This window comes from Bubalus kerabau, chromosome 16 (genome assembly GCF_029407905.1).
Source record: "Bubalus kerabau isolate K-KA32 ecotype Philippines breed swamp buffalo chromosome 16, PCC_UOA_SB_1v2, whole genome shotgun sequence".
Taxonomy (NCBI): domain Eukaryota; kingdom Metazoa; phylum Chordata; class Mammalia; order Artiodactyla; family Bovidae; genus Bubalus; species Bubalus kerabau.
Genome location: NC_073639.1, coordinates 63,286,365 through 63,307,957, shown reverse-complemented (window position 1 = coordinate 63,307,957; position 21,593 = coordinate 63,286,365).

Here is a 21,593-nt window from a genome sequence, read left to right as displayed (position 1 = left end):
AAGCAATTATCCTCCAATTAAAAATGAATAAATAAGTAAATAAAAAAAATTTTTTAAAGTTTAACTGGACACATGGCTGCCTTAGATAAAGACTGTTTTTCAACTTCCTTTCAATCTCAGTCATGGCCATGTGACTAAGTTCTGGCCAATAGGAAGTCTACAGAAGTGGTGGATCATAGCCTTAAAAGGAAGATGATGTCTTCTGTGTCCCCTTCTTCCCATCCCACTGAACAGAATACAGACTTTATGGCAGAAACTGGAGCAATCACATTCGATCCCAAATGCTAACACAGAGAAATGAGATAGAAGGAGTCAGAGACAGGGATTCCATCCCTGTGGGATAACCATGCCAAACACACTGCTTATGCTTGGATTATTGCAAAAGAAATAAGGCAGTTTTCTTGGATTATTATTATTTTGCTCTTTGTTATAGCTGTAGGATCTTAACCTAATTAACACACACCCCTGAGCTAATAAGTGCCAATGTCTGTGCAAAGACCAGCCTCTCTATACTCACCCCACAGGGAGTGGCAGACAAGGCAATTTTAATGATGGAAGAATATTGGGTGTGTTGGCAATTTGGCTGAAATGTCCAACACTATGAGAAGTATGTCTTTTCACTCAAATTTCATCCTTTTTCTTCTAAATTCTATTTGACTCTTCTCCAAGTCACAGGGATATATCTTCTTTTTTCCTACACCTCTTTTTCATTCATAGTTATCTTTTCTTCCTTCACTTTTATTTACCCCCTTTCCATTAAGTAATACTTGTAACCCAGTCTCCCATACAGTCCAGTCTCTAAAGTCAGAAAACAAAGTATTCTTGGGAACTTCCCTGGTGGTCCAGTGGCCAAGACTCCACGCTCCCAAAGCTTGGGGCCTGAGTTCGATCCCTGGTCAGGGAACTAGATCCCACAGGCCACAACTAAGAGCTTGTATGTCACAACTGAGACCTGGTGCAGCCAAATAAATTAATTTTTTTAATTTATTCTCAGTCCTGCCTCCACCAGCATCCTCCATTTAGATGTCAGTTGTACCTGGAAATATCAACTCTTCCTCTCCCCCTTTAAAATATCCATTTCTGAAACTCCACCATCACAGATTTTCTAGCTTTCTCCCCTCTCCCTTAACTCTGGGAATTTTTATAATACAGATACAAAATCCTCTGTGATTTCTTTCTTTTTTTCTCTTTTTTGCTCTGTTTCACCCATTACCCAGATTCTCCACGACAAAGGAGAGCCCAGGGTTTAATCTAGTAAGACTCCTTCCCTCGTAGAACTTGGAAGGTGGGATGGACACTATAAATGGCCATATACTAATGGTTTTTGTCACCGTAAGGCATTTGTCTGAGACTGGGTTTTCTGAGACAGAGATCTATAGTCAGGGGCTTCACTGGGGATTGCTCACAGGAACAATACCTTTCAGGAAGCAAAAGAAGCAGGACTGGGGCTTCCCTGGTGCCTCAGTGGTAAAGAATCTGCCTGCCAATGCAGGAGGCACAGGTTCGATCCCTGGTCCAGGAAGAGCCCACTTGCCATGGAGCAACTAAGCCTGCACACCACAACTATAGAGCCTGTGCCCTAGAGCCTGGGATCCTCAACTACAGAGCCCAGATGCCATAGCTACTGAAGCCTGAGTGCCCTAGAGCCCGTGCTCCATAACAAGAGAAGCCACTGCAATGAGAAACCAGCACACCACAACTAGAGAGTAACCCTCACCTGCTGCAACTAGAGAAAAGCCCTTGAAGCAATGAAGACCCAGCAGAGCCAGAAATAAATAAATAAGTAAAAAGAAGAAGAAGCAGCAGGACTGGGCAGAGGAAGAATATGGGCTGTGATGTGGGTGGCTCAGTCAGTTCTACAGGGAACTCGGCAGACAAGATGGTTCATCAGAGCTGGTTTAAGTCAACACAAGGGCGCTGGACCTTTCTACAGCAGATCCATGAGTCACTGGGTGTAGGCTTCCCCCGGAGAGTCCTGCAAGTCCTGCAGAGAGACTCAGCTGTGAGCCAGAAACATCTAACATCTCTGGAGCTAGAGGAATGAGTCCCTTGGTTCTGAAGATGGGGGCATCTAGATGGCACACCACAGCATCCACTACAGTTTCATGTTCAACACAGACCTACTGCAGACCTACTCTGTGGCAGAAAATGGGCACCTTTTCCCAACTCACCCTCTGCTCGTCAACCCTCTTTTGGCTGTTCTTCCTCCGTCCATCTCCCTCTCCAACCCCCACAGTTTGCCTGGAGCCAGAGCTTCAAGAATTGGCTGGCGCCTTAATTGCTTCTCTCTCCTCCATGACATCAATTGGAGGCGACATTTCCCGGGCACGGAGCTGCATCCCTGTGGCTGCATATTCCCCCTGTCACAGGGGATCATGGGAGCTGTCACCAGTGGAAAGCTAGAAGCCATCGGAGGAGCAGGGGTGGGCGGGGGCACAGAGATCCCGGGCAGCTTTCAAAGGGTTGGTGAGACACACTTCCCAGAGCGGGTTCCAGAGGCACTTTCTGCCCCGTTGGTCTCTGCCTCCAGAGAGCTGACAGGATCTGACATTTCAGGGGGTTACCCGACTGAGCTCCACCGACCTGGTCTCTCACCCAAAGCGAGAGGGAAAAGGCTGGATCCTGGGTGGCAAGCCAGTCCCTGAGGATGGAATGGAGCCATGTGAACAAGGAGAGAAAGAAATTCATGAACAGAGAGGATTCCGAATGGCCTCTAGGGGAGAACAGACTTGGTTGAAATTCTGGTTCTGACCTTTAGAGATGGCTCAGTGGGCCCAGTCATAGAATGGGGATAATAATACCCACCTTTCCAAGGGTAGTTGTGAGGATTAAATATGAAAATCCATTGGACCAAACAAGGCAAAAACATGGGGGTGCTTCTGATTCCTCTCTTTTGATTCCTCCAGCTTCCCTGTTCGCCTGTAGCCAATCCATCACAAATTTCCAAAAGGTGCCCTAAAGATGACCCCTTACTCCGTCTCCTCTGCTAGCAAGCCATTATCATCTCCGGCCTGGACAACTTCAACGGGCTCCTGCCTGGTCCCTCTGCTCCCACACTTGCTGCTCCAAGGAACGGTCAAGGTTGTCTTTGTCAAATATACATCAGATCACCTCATCCCCCTGCTTAACACCTTTCAGGAGGCTCTCACTGCGCTCAGAAAGAAAAGACCCTCCAGGCTCCAACCCTGACACCTGCCCAATTTCTCCCTTGCCCACTAGGCTTCAGCCCTCCACTGCCCCTCTTCCGAGAACATGTCAACTTAATTCCTACCTCGTTGTCTTTGAACTTGCTGCTCCCTGTACCTGGAATGCCCTTCCCCTTATCTCCCCTGATTGATGTCTTGGCCACTTCAGATCTCTGCTCAGAAGTCATCTTCTCAAGGTGGTCACCTGGGACTGCCTAACGTCAAGTATAACCTTTAGTTTGCATGCTCTCTTGCTCTGTGTGTGTGTATGTGTGTGTGTGTCTGTCTCTCTCCCTCTGTCTCTCTCACACATACACACCCACACACTTAGTTTCATCATTTCACTCTGCAAGCATTCTCTAGCTCATCGTGGTACCCATCTGAGCTCCATGTCAGCCTCAAATCTTCCCACTTTATTCACCACCATCTCCCAACCCTCTAGCATGGTGTCTGAGACTTGATACATACTTGCTATGTGGTGAAGGATGCACATACTGAGCCCCTGGTAAATAGACTCTAACCATTGCAAAGAGCCAACTCATTAGAAAAGACCCTAATGCTGGGAAAGATGGAGGGCAGAAGGAGAAGGGGTCAACAGAGGACGAGACGGTTGGATGGCATCACTGACTCAATGGATGTGAGTTCAAGCAAACTCCAGGAGATACTGAAGGACAGGGAAGCCTGGCATGCTGCAGTCCATGGGGTTGCAAAGAGTCAGGCATGACTGAGAGACTGAACAACAACAAATCCATGACTATCCCTACTGATAAGGGAAGACTTCTAACCCGATACCAAAGCTCAAGGCACATTCAGTGGGTGGTGTTGGCACCACCCACGATCACAGTGATGAAACCTGCAGCTGGAAAAGGTCTCGCTCCACCCTCACCAGCTTCTAGAGCTGTAATTTCAATTATTATTCTGGCCAACAAAGGCTAAACAGGTACGGCAAAATGTTGCCAATCCATCTCAATTTCAGTTTGTCACCCAAGATTCATGGGCTAGCCGAGCTTAAAGGACCCCAGAGACTGTCCAGAACAGCCCTCTCATTTTTCAGGTGGGAATATTGACGCCCTGAGAAGTTAATCGCATCACTGGTTCTTTGACACAGGCGCTCCTGTCCTGGATGTGTCGTCCTCGGCAGGGCTCTGGTTCTTGTGTACATGCTCTTTGCCTAACTGGCTTCTGCACGTCCTTCTGCTGAGAGCTTAAGTGGCCTTCCCACTGGGACTGATGCTTTGACCCCTCCCATACATCTTCCACAAATCCTGTTCTATTGCATCTTTTTCACACATTGAGGAATCACTCATCTAATTATCCGCCCTCCCCTCCCGGGGACTCAAGTCCATGATGGCAGGAAGGCATCTCCCATATGCGCTCCTGTATCCTCAGTCCCCTGGCGGTGATGGGCACATCATGTGTGTGTGCATGCCAAGTCACTTCAGTCTGACTCTTTGCCACCCCATGGACTGTAGCCTGCCAGGCTCCTCTGTCCATGAGGATTCTCCAGGCAACAACACTGGAGTGGGTTGCCATGCCATCTTCCAGGGGATCTTCCCAACCCAAGGATCAAACCTGAGTCTCCTGCATCACATCATAAATGCTCCCTTAAGCACAGGAATGGGTGAAAACAAACAGAAACCTGCCTTTCTGATGGAAAATGTTGAATTCTCAAACCGTCTGTTTATGGGTGCAAGGCCAGTCTTCATCCATTTTCCAGCCTTTCCTTCTCCCATGCCACATTTCCTTAGCACTTCTAGTATCAGCTGGATTTTATTAATAATAATAAAAACAGCCTATGATTTATGGGGCACCATGGGGCCCAGGCTGACTAGGGGGCTTAAGCTTTGCACATAAAAATCAAGCCTGCTACCTGAAACCCAGCAGCTCGGTAAGGAGGGGGGAAATGAATGATCAGGCCCTTCTGGACCAAAGCACTTGGGTTTCTTCTTCCAGGGTTCCCGCCCAGGTCTAAATGGATGAGCCCACTTTCTCCCACCACACTGCTGCCATCCTCCCTGGCCTACTCTCCTGAGTTTGTCAAGGTCAGGGCTCTGGAAGCCACGGGTATTCCTGTAAGTCAGAGAATCAGAGCTTCAGGGGCTGGAAGGAGACCTTGAAGATCAACTAGATTAAAGGTCATTTTTGGCTTGCAGAATTGCTTTACTTGGCCCGTGTCATGCTTGTAAGAAATGTAAATTAACTACAAACATTCAAAAATCAGATTTTACATAAAAAGCTGGATATCTTTCTTCTCTTGAAAAATAAGAAGTTCTGGCGACATTATGCCGGCATTCCTGTCTGGCAACAATTAGCAGGAGCTGAATGATGGGTGCATCCTTCAAAGGGTTAAGGGCCCCCAAGTTGACCCAGTCACCCTTTCTCCCTAGTACGCTGCTATCCAGGCTCGCTTCACCTACGTTCATAAACTGTCTGGCCCCTGGAGTAGGAAAGGGCAACCCACTCCAGTATTCTTGCCTGAAAGATTCCATGGATGGAGGAGCCTGGTGGACTCCAGTCCAGGGGGTCGCAAAGCGTCAGACATGACTGAGCAAGTGAGCGCACGTACAAGAAGACTTTCCCACCCAAGAATCAGCCTACTCTCCATTTTACAGATGAAGACACTAAAGTCCAGGGAGGAAAACTGCATTCTCTAAGGTCACCCAGAAGTGAAAACAGACCCAAGCCTAGACACCAGTCACCTGGCTTTCAATCCAGGCTCCTTTTCCCAGTTTGCATTTTTAGCACTGTTGCTGGTGAGGCTGCTGTGCTAATTTTCTGGGGTTGATGTAACAAATGGCCACAAACTTGGAGGCTTAAAACAATAGGGCTGGGACTTCCCTGGTGGTCCCGTGGCTGAGACTAGGCACTCCCAATGCGGGGGGCCCGGGTTTAAATCTCTGGTCAGAGAACTAGGTTCGTCATGCCACAACCAAGCGTTTGCATGCTGCAATTTAAAAAGATCCCGCATGCCACAACTAAAACCTTGCACTGCCAAATAAATAAATAAATATTAAAAACAACAACAACAACAACAACTCAGGACTTTATATGCTCTTAGCTCTGGAGGCCAGAAGTCCAAAATCAAGGCGGTGGCAGGGACAGGCTCTCCCTCTGAAGGTTCTTAGAGAGAATCACTGCTCACCTTTTTCAGCTTCTGGAGCTCCCAGCATTCCTTGGCTTGTGAGAGCATCACCCCATCTCTCCCTCTGTCTTCACATGGCCTCCTCCTCTGTGTCTCTGTATCTTCCCCATTCATCTGTCTAATCTCCCTCTGCCTCATTTTTATAAGGATTCCTTTCGTCAAATTTAGGTCCCACCCAGGTAATCCAGAATGATCTCACGTAGAGACATTCTTTTTGGAGATAGCCATTCAACCCACCATAGCCACTAAGCCACAGGAGTTCCCCATAACACTCCAGCTCCTTAGTTATCTATTTATAAGTATAGCTGATTCACTTTGCTGTAGAGTAGAAACCAATATTTCATTGTAAAGCAACTCTACTCCGATAAGCATTCATTAAAAAAATACCCCAGCCCCATGGCCAAGGCATCAGCCTAGAATGAGTATTAAATGCTGGCAGTACCAGTGCAGGCTGGCCTGAGACCCTAGGATGCATCGGAAGCTGCAGGAAAAATGCAGATTTTTCCAGAATATTCCTCACAGGTGACCCCCACAAAGACAACACAATAACTGTGATCATTTATATTACCAACAAAAATTTTGGTCATCATGACCATATAACAACAACAATAAGAATAGCCAAGCATAGACATTGCTTCATGTAAGCCTCCATAAGAAAAACGGTATCGTTATACTCAGTATAATGATGAGAAAATTGGATCCACAGAGGAATTAAAGTCACTTCACCAAAGTCACACAGAAAACAAGTGGTAGAGCCAGGATCTGTCTCAGGTCTGTCTGGCTCTAAACCCAAGAGCACCTGACTTAAGTATGGGCATCTGTGGGGAGTGGAGAAAGATGCCCAACTGTGTGCATGTGGACTCAAACAGTCTGTTGCTTTTTCATGCAAAAGAAGGAAAAGAAAGAAAAGAAAAACTCCAACTAGGAAAAAACCAGGCCTGTGCTGATCTTCAAAACACTTTAGAATCCCAAAAGATGTGAATGTTGTCATTACAAAGGAAATAATGTCTCTTATCACAGACCAACTCTTCATAAACGCTCATCCACATGAAATCTAATGAGGCTGGTATAGAGATGGTGCAGCAGCCCCTGGCATCAGAGTGAAACCGGTTCTGGGTTCAAATCCTGCCTCAGTCATTTACAAACGGTGCAACCTTGAGCCAACAATGTCTTCTCTCTAGGTCTTAGCTCTTCATAGGCATCCGTGAGGATAATACCTGTCCCTTATCTTTGAGTGTTGGTAAGAAGATCAAATGAGATACACAGCGGGTGAGTACATAGTTATACTGTCTAAACCAGGGCATGTTGAAGAATGAATGCTATTATTGATCTGGGACAACAGATGTAAATGGTGAATGTCTTGGGAAAACCTGGATATAAAGTCACCCCAGACCTTAAGTTCTCTAGCTCAGCTGTACTTGGAATCACTTGGGTAGTTCTAGTAATGCTGTTGCCTGGATCCCACCTCCAGAGCGGGCATTGTGACATTTAAAACTCTCTGGGTATTTCTGATCTGTAGGCCTGGTTGAGAACCACATGCCCCTAATCTATTTTGAGGGACCATCACTGCTAAGTATCATTACTATCACTATTACATCATGATTGTTATTATTAGAGAGAGTGACATATATAATGCTGAGTCCACTGTAATGATACTGGTGAGTAGCATTATAATTAATAATCATTATTGACAAGGAGAACATTCCAAAGAGTAACATCTCGCTAATTACCACGAGCCTGACTTAAAACAGTGGGTCTCAACAGGGGACCATTTTGCACCCCACCCCAAATTTATATGGTAACGTCCAAAGACATTTTTGGTTGCCACAACCCAGAGGCAGAGGGGGAGGGCAGAATGCTACTGACATCAAAAGGGTACAGACCAAGGATGCTGCTAACAGCCCACAATGCATGGGACGGACTCCCACAGTGAAGAATTATCTGGTTCAAAATATCAGTCACGCCAAGGATAACAAACACACTTAGAAGCTGGGATGGGGAGAGACTCTTGAAGTGGAAAGTCACGTCAGGAACTCAGGAGCAGCCTTTGTAGTCCGGCCTTCACACTGCAGCTGTGAAAGGAGAGGAGAGCCCTGGGGCTGGCCCTGGATTGCACAGTCGGAACCTCACTTAACCCTCCCTCTGGATTCAGATCAGCACACACCAGGTATGCACTCGAGATTGCCTTTCGACTTGGAGGAGCCGTTCAAAAGTCTTGGCGTCTGCCAGTGCTGGAAGTGTTTATAAGAGACTTCCTTGGGAAAGAAAGGTCATCAGGGAAAACCAGAAACAGATTTCTTTTCTTTCTCTGGCTCACTTCTGTCAGGCATCTCCACGAAGTTTACTAACACCTAAATCGTGGACATGGAACTTTTAGAAGAAGAGATGGGAGAAGCCGTTGATGGCATTGCAAGTAGGCCTGTGCCGAGGGTCAGTCCAGGCTGTGGTCTGGAGCAGAAGGCACAACTGAGGAAGGAAGGAAAGAAGGGAGAAAGGATAGAAGGGAGGGGGAGGGGAAACGAAAGAAGAGAGGGAGGAATGGGTGGATAGACAGATGTGTGAAAGGATAAAATAGGGGCAGGGTAGATGGACAAAAGAATAGGGTTGAGGGGTAAGTGGACATATGGATGGGTTTGTAAACAGGCAGATAAATGAATGGATGACTACAGGGATGGATGGATGGATAGATGAATGGGTGGGTAGATGGATGAATGGTGGGTTGATGGATGAGTGGATGGATGAATGAGTGAGTGGATGGATGGATAGATGAATGGGTGGGTGGATGGACAGATGGATGGGTGGATGGACGGATGGGCGGGTGGATGGATGGATGGGTGGGTGGGTGAAAAGAAAGACGGAAGGATAGAAGAATGGAAGAATAGATGTTTGGGAAGGTGAATGGTGGGGGGATGTGTGGGCAGGCAGATGGCAGATGGGTGAGAGTGGATGGATAGATTGATCCATCTCAAAGATTTATCTTTATGTAAGGTTGTAAATGGGTGGTTCCCTTGCTGAGTATGGCAGCCAGCATGTCTTATTTGCTCACTCCGTGCCCTTAAACAGTGGCTCTCAATCTTAGCGATGCACTAGAATCAACTGTAGAACAGATTAAAATCTGTTGTTAGGGTGCTATCACCCACACCAACTATGTCACAGTCTCTGGGCATGAAACCTGATGTCACTACTTTTTTGAATCCTCACATGATTCAAATGGCAGTCACACTAGAGAACCAACATAAATTCAAAAGGCAAAGCAACAAGGCTAATGTTATGCTTGATCAAAATGCATGCAATTCTTTACCTCTTGTCTTATGCCAGTTCCTTTTACCCAGTAGAGTTACTTGCCTGGCCTTGGTAAATACCTGAATTTGTAGCCAAACTTTGGTGCAAAACTCAAGTTAATATCCTCCCCTATATCAAGAGACTGTGTGACTTCAGTCCAGTGGCTTAGATGCTCTGTGCTTCTGGTTTTCCATCTGCAAGTTGGAGCCCATGAAAAATAAACACCCTGTAGTGTTTCGCAAGGAGCAAAGGACATAATGTCTTGCATATTGTAAGCACTTGATCAATGATGACTATTATGATTACTATTATGAATATAATGTGAATACAATATCTCCTAATTCATAGACATGGATAATTGTCATGGACAACATGTATGAGTCATGTCCTTTATGCCAGGTGTTGTCCTAAGACCTTTACATCTGATATGTATTTTTTTTAGTTTTTTTTTTAATGTGGACCATTTTTAAAGTCTTTATTGAATTTGTTACAATATTGTTTCTGTTTTATGCTTTGGTTTTTGGCCACAAGGTATGTGGGTTCTTAGCTCCCTGACCAAGGATCGAACCTGCACCCCCTGCATTGGAAGGTGAAGTCTTAACCACGGGACTGCCAGGGAAGTCCCTAGATTTGATATGTGTTAACTAACTGAATCCTTGTAAAATCTCCTTGAGTCACGTACTACAATTATGCCCATTTTCCAGATGGGGAAACGGAAGCACAGAAAGGCTGAGTCACTTGCATATGAGACATGCAGCTCATCCTGGTGAAGCTGCGACCTGGGCCCAGGAAATGTTTTCCATCCTTCATGGCACCAATCTGCCTCACCCTTAGAACCCATACAGTCCACCCCTTGTTTCTCTAGATGGGACAGAGGCTTACAGGGGAGAACTGACTTTCCAAATTCTCACAGCTCATTATTGAGGAAGATGGCCATTGGAATAGCACCAAATCCTCCTCTCTTGCCTGCATGTGCTCTGTCAATACCCCTTAAAGTGGGACCCGGGGCCTTTAAGTCATTAAGGACTTTTTTGAGTCTCAGAGCTTTCATTAAAATTCATATACTTCTAAGGGGTGGTCCCTGGTAGAAGGACATTTATGTGCTCATTCATTAATGCAATGAACATTTATTAAGTGCCTACTCTTGTGCCAGAAATGGTGCTGGGTACCAAGGACACACTGGGAGTGAAAACATATACATCTCTGACCTTAAAGGAGGTTGCTGGTGGCTTAGCATTCCTCAGCAGCCATCGAAAGGGCTGAGGCCTGGGTTGGGGGGTAGGAGGTGGAAGGAGGGGGTGCACTCGGGGCAGAGAAGCAGTCCCTTAAAACACCTGTCTTTTGAGACTCCTCTGTGGTCCAGTGGCTAAGGTGCCCAGATTCCATCCCTGGTGAGGGAACTAGACCCCACATGCCGCAACTAAAGATTCCGCATGCTGCAACCCCGATAGCAGATCCTTCGTGCTGCAATTAAGACCTGCTGCAGCCAAACAGATAAAATATTTTTAAAAATAAAATGAATCAGAGCTCAAAAAATTTTTTAAAAATAAATAAAACACCGGATTAATGATCTTGATCAAAGTAGCTTCCCCCTTTCAGAGTTTCATCAGCCCCCACCTCGGCCTCAGGTCCAACTCACTAGCAGAGGGAAAGAAAGTGTTCTCTTGAATCTCTATTTTTCTTTTGTAAAATGTATAGAATTCTCTTGATGACTTTGTCAAAACAGCATAAAAGAAAATAATGAGGGAAATCAGCCCCTTAATTGCACTACCAAACTGCATTGGGGGTTGCTCCCTGCCGACCTGTGCAGTCATGCCACTGGGGAAGTATCAGACCCACGAGATCTCCGATTTTGACTTGTGATGTATTTTCTGTATTGATTTAGCAACATTACCTTCCTCTGGTTTCTCACCTGCAGAATGGGGCCAATTTTCTCTTCCTAACCCTGCAGGATTGTTTGCTAGAGGGTATGAAATAAATATGTATCTATCCAGTGCCTGGGACATGGCAGACATACTCCACATTATTCCAATTACTCCTACTTTCAGAGGTTTAGAGCAGGGGTCCCCAACTTCTACAATCTAATGACTGATGATCCGAGGTGGAGCTGATGTAACAATAATAGAAATATACTGCACAATAAACGTAATACACTCGAATCATCCCCAAACCATCCCCCAGCCCTGGTCTGTGGAAAAAACTGTCTTCCATGAAACTAGTCCCTCATGCCAAAAAGGTTGGGGACCGCTGGTTTACAGGAAAGCACATACCCTGGGTCCTGGTCCAGGTCCCCTACTTACTAACCATGAGACATTAGATGCTTAACTTCCCTGAGCCCCAAATTCCTAGGGGTGAGGATGCTTGTCTCAAGATCATTAAAGAATAAAATGAGGAAAACCTGGTAAGCAGCGAAAGTGTGAAAGTGATAGAGCTAGTCACTCAGTCGTGTCTGACTCTTTGTGACCCCATGGACCATAGCCTGCCAGGCTCTTCAGTTCAAGGAATTCTCCAGGCAAGAAAACTTAGCCATTGCCTTCCCCAGGGATCCTGACCCAGGGATCGAACCCAGGTCTCTTGCATTTCAGGCAGATTCTTGATCATCTGAGCCATCAGGGAAGCTGGTAAGCAGTAGGTACTCTAACAGTAGTAGTAGCTATTATGATGGTTGTTAATATTACTATTATCATGATTTTATTCAATATTTAAATCTTTCCCTTTACTCCCAGCCAAAGAATCATATATAAGTCAAATCAGCACCAGTGGGGACAGATCCAGGTCCAGGAATGGCGAGCTGGGGCTGGCACCTGTAGTTCACTAAATGAGGGAATTTCTAAGAGAAAGCATGCAAAAATATCTGGCTTTGCCAATTTTATAAGAATCCCTGACCCAAGAAAATTTTGCCAGGCCACACTCAAGGTCAGAAAAGAGGTTCCTACAAAAGGTAGGATCCAGATACATCAGCTTTGTGAGTTTCACTGAAGCCTGCTTCTGACCCAGATTTGGAGTGGGGTGCAGGGTTCAGGGAGAAAAGAGCCCCCCACCCCCATGACCACCCCCTGACACACAGTCCTTTCCTTTAGAACTTGGCCAGCCTGTTATTAAACAGCCAGTCAAGCGCTCCTCACATCCTCACCACTAGAGTTCTCACTGATGTCCGGCAAGCGGTACCCACCCTGCCTCCTCCTGCTTCTCACCTCCCCTCCGCCCCCCTCTTCCATTCCCAGAGACTCGGCTGGCTCCGAAAGGTTCCAGACAGAGGGGCTAAACACATTAGCCGACAGACTCGCAAGACACAAAAGGCGGCAGGAATCAAATAAAAGGAAAACGCAGCAGTCACAGGTCAGTCCTGTATAAATATTTATGCTGGAGGAAAAGTTGGTGCCTGAGTAATGACCTTGTGGCTGGTATTAATAGAGATAATGTGTATGTCTAGAACATGCCGCCAGAAAGAGAAAGGGGGCGAGGATGGGGAGGGGGGGCGAGACCAAGAGCGGGGAGGTTATAAATCTTCGTGCCAAGATGAAGCCCCCAGCTGACCTTTATACCTTTCTCTCTCATCCCCTCCAGTGACCCCCCTCCCCCGTCTGCATCTTCAAATCTATTTTCTCTCCTCTTGGCCATCTTGTCTCCACATAAGCGCTCACTCGTGCATTAGGCATCTCGGGGCTGATGTCTGTCATCCCAGCGGGTACACAGTTGGTGTTTAATAAAGGTTCAGGGCAGTGAGTTGACTGAGTCATGCATGGAGCCCACCCTCTGCTGCTAATTACGGGCCCCCAGTATGGGGCCGATTTTCTCTTTTGATGGTTTCCCTGTCCTCATCTCCCTTCTCCAATCTGCTGCAGCTCAAGGGAAGTTTTCAAATGTGAATCTGACACTCTCTCTCATCCGCCCAAGTTCTCTCAGTAGCTCCTGTGTCTTAATGTCAAATCCAAACGCCTTAACCAGCTCCTACAGACCTTCCAGCTTCATTTCTTAAATTCCCCATCCCTTGAGGGCTCCGCTCCCTAGCAATACTAAACTGCTTACCAAACACTAAACAGGCATCCCTCATTTTATTGTGCTTTGCTTTACTGTTTCTCAGATACTGCAATTTTTTAAAAAATTTTGGTCACATCGCACGGATCTTAGCTCCCTGACCAGGGATGAAACCTGCACCCCTTGCATTGAAAGGTAGAGTCTTAACCACTGGACCACAGGGGAAGCCATCCTTTTTAAATTTATATATATATATATATTTTTAAACAGACTGAAGGTTTGTGACAACCCCACATGGAGCAAATCTATCATCGCCATTTTTCTAACAGCACATCCTCACTTGAGTCCCCGTGTCACGTTTTAGTAAGCCTCACGATACTTCCAACCCTCCACCAGCAAAAAGATTACTACTCACAGGCTCAGAGGACGGTTAGCACAATTAAACAATAAGTCATTTTTAATTAAGTATGTTGCTGTTGTTCGGTCACTAAGTCATGTCCAACTCTTTGTGACCCCATGGACTGCAGCACGCCAGGCTTCCCTGTCCTTCACTATCTCCCAGAGCTTGCTCAAACGCATGTCCATTGAGTTGGTGATGCCATCCAACCATCTCATCCTCTGTCGCCCTCTTCTCCTCCTGCCCTCAACCCTTCCCTGTTTTTTAAGACATAATGCTACTGCACACTTCATAGACTATACATGCTGGAGAAGACTCCTGAGAGTCCCTTAGACTGCAAGGAGATCAAACCAGTCAATCTTAAGTGAAATTAACGCTGAATATTCACTGGAAGGACTGATGCTGAAGCTGAAACTCCAGTATTTTGGTCATGTAAACAGCCGACTCATTGGAAAAGTCCCTGATGCTGGGAAAGATTGAGGGCAGAAGGAAAAGAGGGCATCAGAGGATGAGATGGCTGGATCTCATCACCAATGCAATGGACGTGAACTTGGGCAAACTTCAGCAGATGGTGAGGGACAGGGAGGCCTGGCGTGCTGCAGTCCATGGGATTGCAAAGAATCAGACATGACTGGGCGACTGAACAACAATATATGTATATAGTGGGCTGACAACAGCAAATTTTGCCTAGTTTATAAACAAAATTATCACTGAAAATATTCTCTATGGCAACTTTGGATGAGCAGCCAAGCTGAAGACCTGTGTGTTTTTTCCATTGGCATTGTTATCCAAGCTATTATAGTACATGCCTATACTGAGTATTTCTACCTTTGCTGTTGTTTAAAAATAATCACTTTCAATGAATATAGTATAGCATAAACATAACTTTTATGTGCACTGGGACACAGAATTCACAGGACTTTCTCTATTGTGATACTCACTTTATGGAGGTAGTCTGGAACCCAATCCATGATACCTCCCAGGTTGTCTGTAATTTCCGAGAAGCCATGATCCTTTTTTCATCCAAGTCTTTACACATTCTGTCCCTTCCACATGCATGTCTTCCCTACACTTCTTTTTTGTTTTTTTAATTGTTATTTAATTTCTGTTTTTGACTGCACCAGTCAGCATGGGGGACATTAGTTCTCCAAGCAGGAATCCAACACGTGCCCCCTGCATTGGGAGCACATACTGCCAACCCCTGGAGTGCCAGGGAAGTCCTCCCACCCTTCTTAATTTGGCTACTTCATCCTCATCCTGTACACTTCTCCCAGATCATATGGCCTCCTCCAGGAAGCCTTCCCTGCATTCGATGACTCTTTTCTCTGGTCCCATTGCCTCTCACTGTCACACCACTTATCCCACTGAAGAGTCATTGTCACGGTTAACTCGTCTCCCTCATTTCTACAAGACCCTGAGTGCCATGAGGGCAACAAACTGACGTCACTACATGCACACACACAGCAATGTAAAGCCTGGCACATAGTAGGTGCTCAGAACATGTTTGTCACATGAACCACAGGGACAGGGCCACACCTTATTCTCTGCTTGAAAAATGAAACAGGCTTGGACTCCAACAGGAATGCAGGAAAGTAGAGGAAAAGCCACCCACTTCATCGAGGGCACGGAAACTCAAGACTCTCTCCCTCCTTATCTTTTGGAGGGAGATTATAATAATGTTGAGTAGGAGAGGACCCCCTCTTTCTGTGTCCCAAATAAAGGAGAGAGAGCAAAACAGAGAAAGATCAGCTCTGCTCAAAAGGCAGCATTCCAACCCAAAGGTGCCGACACCAAGATCTGAACATCAAGATTAAGAAGAAGGTTGTTCAAGCCACAGATTTTTGGAAGCCCACAGGCTCGCCTGGGTCAGGAGCCACAGAGGAAGCCATTCCTGGAAAAAAACAGGAGGTCTGAAGGCACCGCACCCTCTGCCCCTGTTTGAAGCAAACCCCACTTTCAGACTTTAATACTTCTGTACCTGAAATGTAACAAGGGAACCATTTGAGCTCTTCGGTCTTCATGGTCCTGGGCTGTTTAAGGTCTGTGCTACATAAGGAAAGAAGGAGCTAAGCTAAGAATCCTCTAGTGCCTCTGGGTACCTGCCCCTTAGCACGGGCTCTTTTCTTTCATCTGCAACATGGCCCTGGAACATAGGAAGCATCATCCTCATTTTCCAGATGGGATGACTGAGGCTGGTAAGGGCCTCGATTTGACCTCAGATTGTGTAATGCCAAGTCTAAGCTCTTTCTTCTACAGACTCCTTCTTTGATGCCTAGTATTCACCTGCCCTGTTGCGGACCACCTCTGACTTACCTGACTGGTGGAAAAGACCATGTTTTTTCCTTATTCTGTCTCCCCTGTCTCACCCACCTTAGAACCAGTTACTAAGGTGATGGGCAATTCTTGTTGTTCCCTTAGATATGACTGAGCCAACTTTATCACAGGCTAAAATGACAAAGCCAGAGGCAGCCGAGTGAATCCGAGACAAAGGATGCTCGCCCATCCTGGGAGCTTTGAAATATTTCACTGGAGAACACAACAGAGGCAGGAAGAGATACTTAAACAAAAATGTTCACAGCAGCATTACTCACAATAGCCAAGAAGTGGAAGCGACCCAAATGTCCATCAACAGATGGATGGATAAACAGATAATGGTGTATTCACACAATGGAATATTATTCAACCTTCAAAAGGGTGACATTCTGTCACATGAGACAATATAGATGAACTCTGAAAACCTTACGACCCAAAGAGAAAAAAAGTGGAGAATTCACTCTCTCTCTTCCAGACTGTTTAAACTGAGACATTCTTCTTCTCCTGCTCTCAGACCAGAACATACCCCATCAGCTCTACTGGCTTTCCTGTTGGCCAAGTGCAGCTTGCAAGACTTCTTAGTCTTCTTAACTGCTTGAGCCAACTCCTTATACTAAATCATATATATATACATATATATATGTGTGTATATATATATGTATGCATGCATACTGTCACTCAGTTATGGATAACTTTTTGCAACCCCAGGACTGTAGCCTGCCAGGATCCTCTGTCCATGGAATTTTCCAGGCAAGAATACTGGAGAGGGTTGCCATTTTCTACCCCAGGGGATCTTCAAAACCCAGGGATTGAACCTGTGTCTCTCATGTCTCCCGCATTGGCATGAGGGGCTCTTTACCACTCGTGCCACCTGGGAAGTCCAAGCCCATATGTATGGATGTGTGTATACATGTACGTATGTATATAGACACATAAATCTTAGTGACTAAACAACAATCATATATATAATTAAACCTTATAAATAACTGTATATATAATATTAATATACACTAATATATAATGTATGGGACTTCCCTGGTGGCTCAGATGGTAAAGAGTCTGCTGCAATTCAGGAGACCAGGTTCGATCCCTGGGTCGGGAAGATCTCCTAGAGAAGGGAATAGCCACCCACTCCAGCATTCTTGCCTGGAGAATTCCATGGACAGAGGATGCTGGCGAGCTAGTCCATGGGGTCACAAAGAGTCAGACACAACTGAGCAACTAACATATAATATATATATAATACACAATATGAGGGACAGGGAGGCCTGGCATGCTGCAGTCCATGGGGTTGCAAAGAGTCGGACACGACTTGGCAACTGAACAATATATATAATAATTTATATATATATGTTTTTATATATATATATTGTGGGGGGCTTCCCAGGTGGCACCAATGGTAAAGAACCCACCTGCCAATGCAGGAGATGTGGGTTCAATCCCTGGGTCAGGAGATCCCCTGGAGGTGGGCATGGCAACATACTCCAGTACTTTTGCCTGGAGAATCCCCATGGACAGAGGAGCCTGGTGGGCTACAGTCCACAGGGTCACACAGAGTCAGACATGACTGATGTGACTTAGCGCACAGCACACACCTATGTATGTGTGTATATATATGTGATATTTTATATATACTATTGGTTCTGTATCTCTGGAAAATCCTGACTACAGAAGCCAGTCACAAAAAGACAAATATGACATGATATCATTTATAGGCAGTTCCTAGAGGAGTCAAATCCATAGAGACAGAAAGCACGATGGTGGTTGCCAGGGGCTGGGGGAGGGAAGGGTGGGGAGTTAGTGTGTTTACTGGATACCAAGTTCCGGTTTCGCTGATGACAAGTTCTAGGGAGAATGGTAGCAATAATTGCACAATGATGTGAATGTACTTAATGCCATTGAAGCATCATTTAAAAATGGTTACAATGATCAATCTTATGTGGGTTTTTATCATTTTTTTTAAAAGCGGAGAGAGTGGGAGGGAAAAGAATAAAGCAAACTAGAAGAAAAGAAAAAGAGAAGCAGGTGGGAAATGGAGTTTGGAAGACGGAAGGCTAGTCGGGAGAATACTGGGGGAGACCTGAGAGCCGGGCAACCTTGAGTGACTAGATCTTTTTGTCATCTCTAGAAGGGTGCAGAAGACAAGAGATCTTCCCTTTTCTCACATAACTGAAGTGGGAATTGCCTCACCACAAACACTCAAGAACACCCACTCAATGACTGCTTCAAAAACCTCCACTATTTAGGGTTCAAAAAAAGGAAAAGATAAAAGGGGTCATTTGGTGGTTGCAAATGTGCTTTTTCTCCAAAAGAGCCTTTAAAAGAATAAAAACCGCAACAAACTTTTGCAAATTAAAAATTACCCACTTGTCCCTCATGTAAATTTATTTTCAGTGTTAATAAAATTCAAAGTGTCCGAGCATGCCTTATTGAGATGTCACAGTTTCAACTCTCAAGATGTGAAGTTTTGGTGCCCCAAAGAGTTTGCAGTAGAAATCCTGACTCATGACCCTACCATCAATTTCGTGGAGCAGAATGAAGCTGACTCTCCCTGGTTACAGATTCACACAGTCTACCTAAGAACCACATCTCACCTGGCATCTCTCACAGTTCCATCATCTCAATTAGGGCTTTGCTGCCTCATGTAGATTTCGGGCACTTGGCCTGGGGAGGTGTCTGATTCCAGGCATATGATGGGTAACATGATCAGCAGTGACTCAGCTCCCATGAAACATCCTCTGCACTGGTGTAATAGACAGGGGCCTCTGTAGACTCTTTTTTTTTAAATGCAACAAGAAGGTTTTCTTATTCTGAGATTTTTTTTTTTTAATCATGAACCAATATTTTTTAAAACTTTCTATTCTACATTGGGGTATAGCCAATTAACACTGTTGCGATAGTTTCAGATGAAGAGTGAAGGGACTCAACCACAAATATACATATATCCATTCTCCCTCAAACTCCCCTCCCATCTGCTGCTGCTGCTAAGTCACTTCAGTCGTGTCTGACCCTGTGCGACCCCACAGACAGCAGCCCACCAGGTTCCTCTGTCCCTGGAACTCTCCAGGCAAGAATAATGGAGTGGGTTGCCAAGTCCTTCTCCAATGCATGCATGCATGCTAAGTCGATTCAGTTGTGTCTGACTCTGTGTGACCCTATGGACAGCAGCCCACCAGGCTCCTCTGTCAAAAGGATTCTCCAGGCAAGAATACTGGAGTAGGTTGCCATTTCCTTCTCCCCCCTCGCATCTAGGCTGCCACATAATATTGAGCAGAGTTCCCTGTTCTCTGTGTTCCCAGATGGAGACAGAGAACAAAGGAATGGATCCCAAAGGAACAGGAGGTGGGGTGGAATTGGGAGATTAGGATCCACACATATACACTATCGATACTATGTATAAAATAGACAACTGATGGGAACCTAGTGTATAGCAAGGGAACTCTATTTAATGCTCTGTGGTGACCTAAATGTGAGATAATTCCAAAAGGGAGGGGATATATGTAAATGCATAGCTGATTCATTTTGCTATGCTGTAGAAGCTAACACAACATTGTAAAGCAACTCTACTGCAGTAGGAAATTAATTTAAAAACATGTCATCTCCTCATTCCAGCTCCTCATCCAGTTGGGCTATCATGTGTGTGCCTCACTCATGCTTAGGGTGCTCACTTGAGCCTACCAGGAGTTAAGTAGTTTATGGGGGGAGACCCACTAATCTTTAATCCTGGGATTCAAAAGACAAATTTTCCAAAAGGAAGAGAAAAGAAAAGATATTTTTCAAGGATTGAGTCCACGGCAGGTCCTTATGATATGGTGTCTCATTTCCTTTTTTGAATTTTTTTGTTTATTGTGGTAAAAGTCACATAATATAAAACATACTATTTTAACTGTGTTTAACTGTACAGTCTTGTGGCAGTAACCACATTCATACTGTTTAGCATCTCTCACCATCATCCGTCTCCAGAACTGTTCACCCTCCTTAACTGAAACTCTGTCCCCATTAAACACCAAGTTCCCATTCCTCCTCCCCACGCACCCCACCCTCAGCCCCTGGAGCCCCACCCTCGGCCCCTAGCGCCTACCAGTGTGCTCTCTGACTCTATGAATGCGACTATTCTAGGTACCTCGAGTAAGTGGAATTGAAGAGTATTTGTCTGCACCTACTGTATATCAGAATGTATTTTTAAGGTTATCTTAAAATATGTCCTACAAACAGATTTTGCCTTCTTTTTTTTTCCCCTGTGCTATACAATAAGTTCTCATCAGTCATCTCTTTTGTACACAGTAGTGTATATATGTCAATCCCAATCTCCCGATTCATCCCACCCCCCTTTCCCCACCTTGGGGTCCTTACATGGTGTCTCACTTGCTCTTCACGGCTTCATGAGAGAGTTGTTATGATTCCTGATTTTATGAGATGACACTAAGTGGAGACATTTAGGGTTCCGTCCACAGGCAGCCTGAGTCCATCCCTCTGATTTCCCCTCTGACCAGCGGGCTTACAAGGATGCATCTTCGCTCCTCCTCCCGCCCCCACTGGACGCTGCCTGTCCCCCTCCACCCTCTCGGCACTTCCTGGGCCCATCAATACTTAATGTTTGTGCTGTCACATTGTAGCTGTGAAGGATCCAATTGTGCGGTTGATCTATCATGTAAGGTTAATGCCTAATTAGCTCGTTTAACATTTCTTTCCCGGATAATTCACGATAGGTCATTAACAAAAGCCAGGGCAAACGGAGGGCCATGTGCGTGGCCATAAATCAGAGGCCTGAAAACATCATAGAAACAGGAAAATGCATGTATTATTCAGGTCAAACAAAGAGTGGGATCTCCATAAGTCTCCTCAATGCTCTTCTGACCCTGAGGTCAAGGGACCAAGTCCAGGCTGGAGAGATATTTGCTAAGAGCTGAAATGGGCTGCCCAGGACCTGGCAGGGATGCACCTTCTCCTGGTCATATGACAGCACATCTCATTGTTAAACTTATCACTTTTCAGATGGAAAAGGCCCCTTTGACTACCAAATAATGCATGCCCACCATGTCAGTAAATAACCACCATTTATAGAGCATCTACAATGTGCCAACGTATGTGTGTTTGTGTGTGTGTATGTGCGGGTATTCTACATATCAGTTAGCTACTGCTGTATAACAAACTATCCCAAAACTCAGTGGCATTTTACGAGTCTGTGTCTCAGCTGGTGGACGCTGCTGACCTAGGCCAAGCTCATCTGATCTCAGCTGGGTCCTCTCACATCTATGTTCAGCTGATGGACGCTGCTGACCTAGGCCAAGCTCAT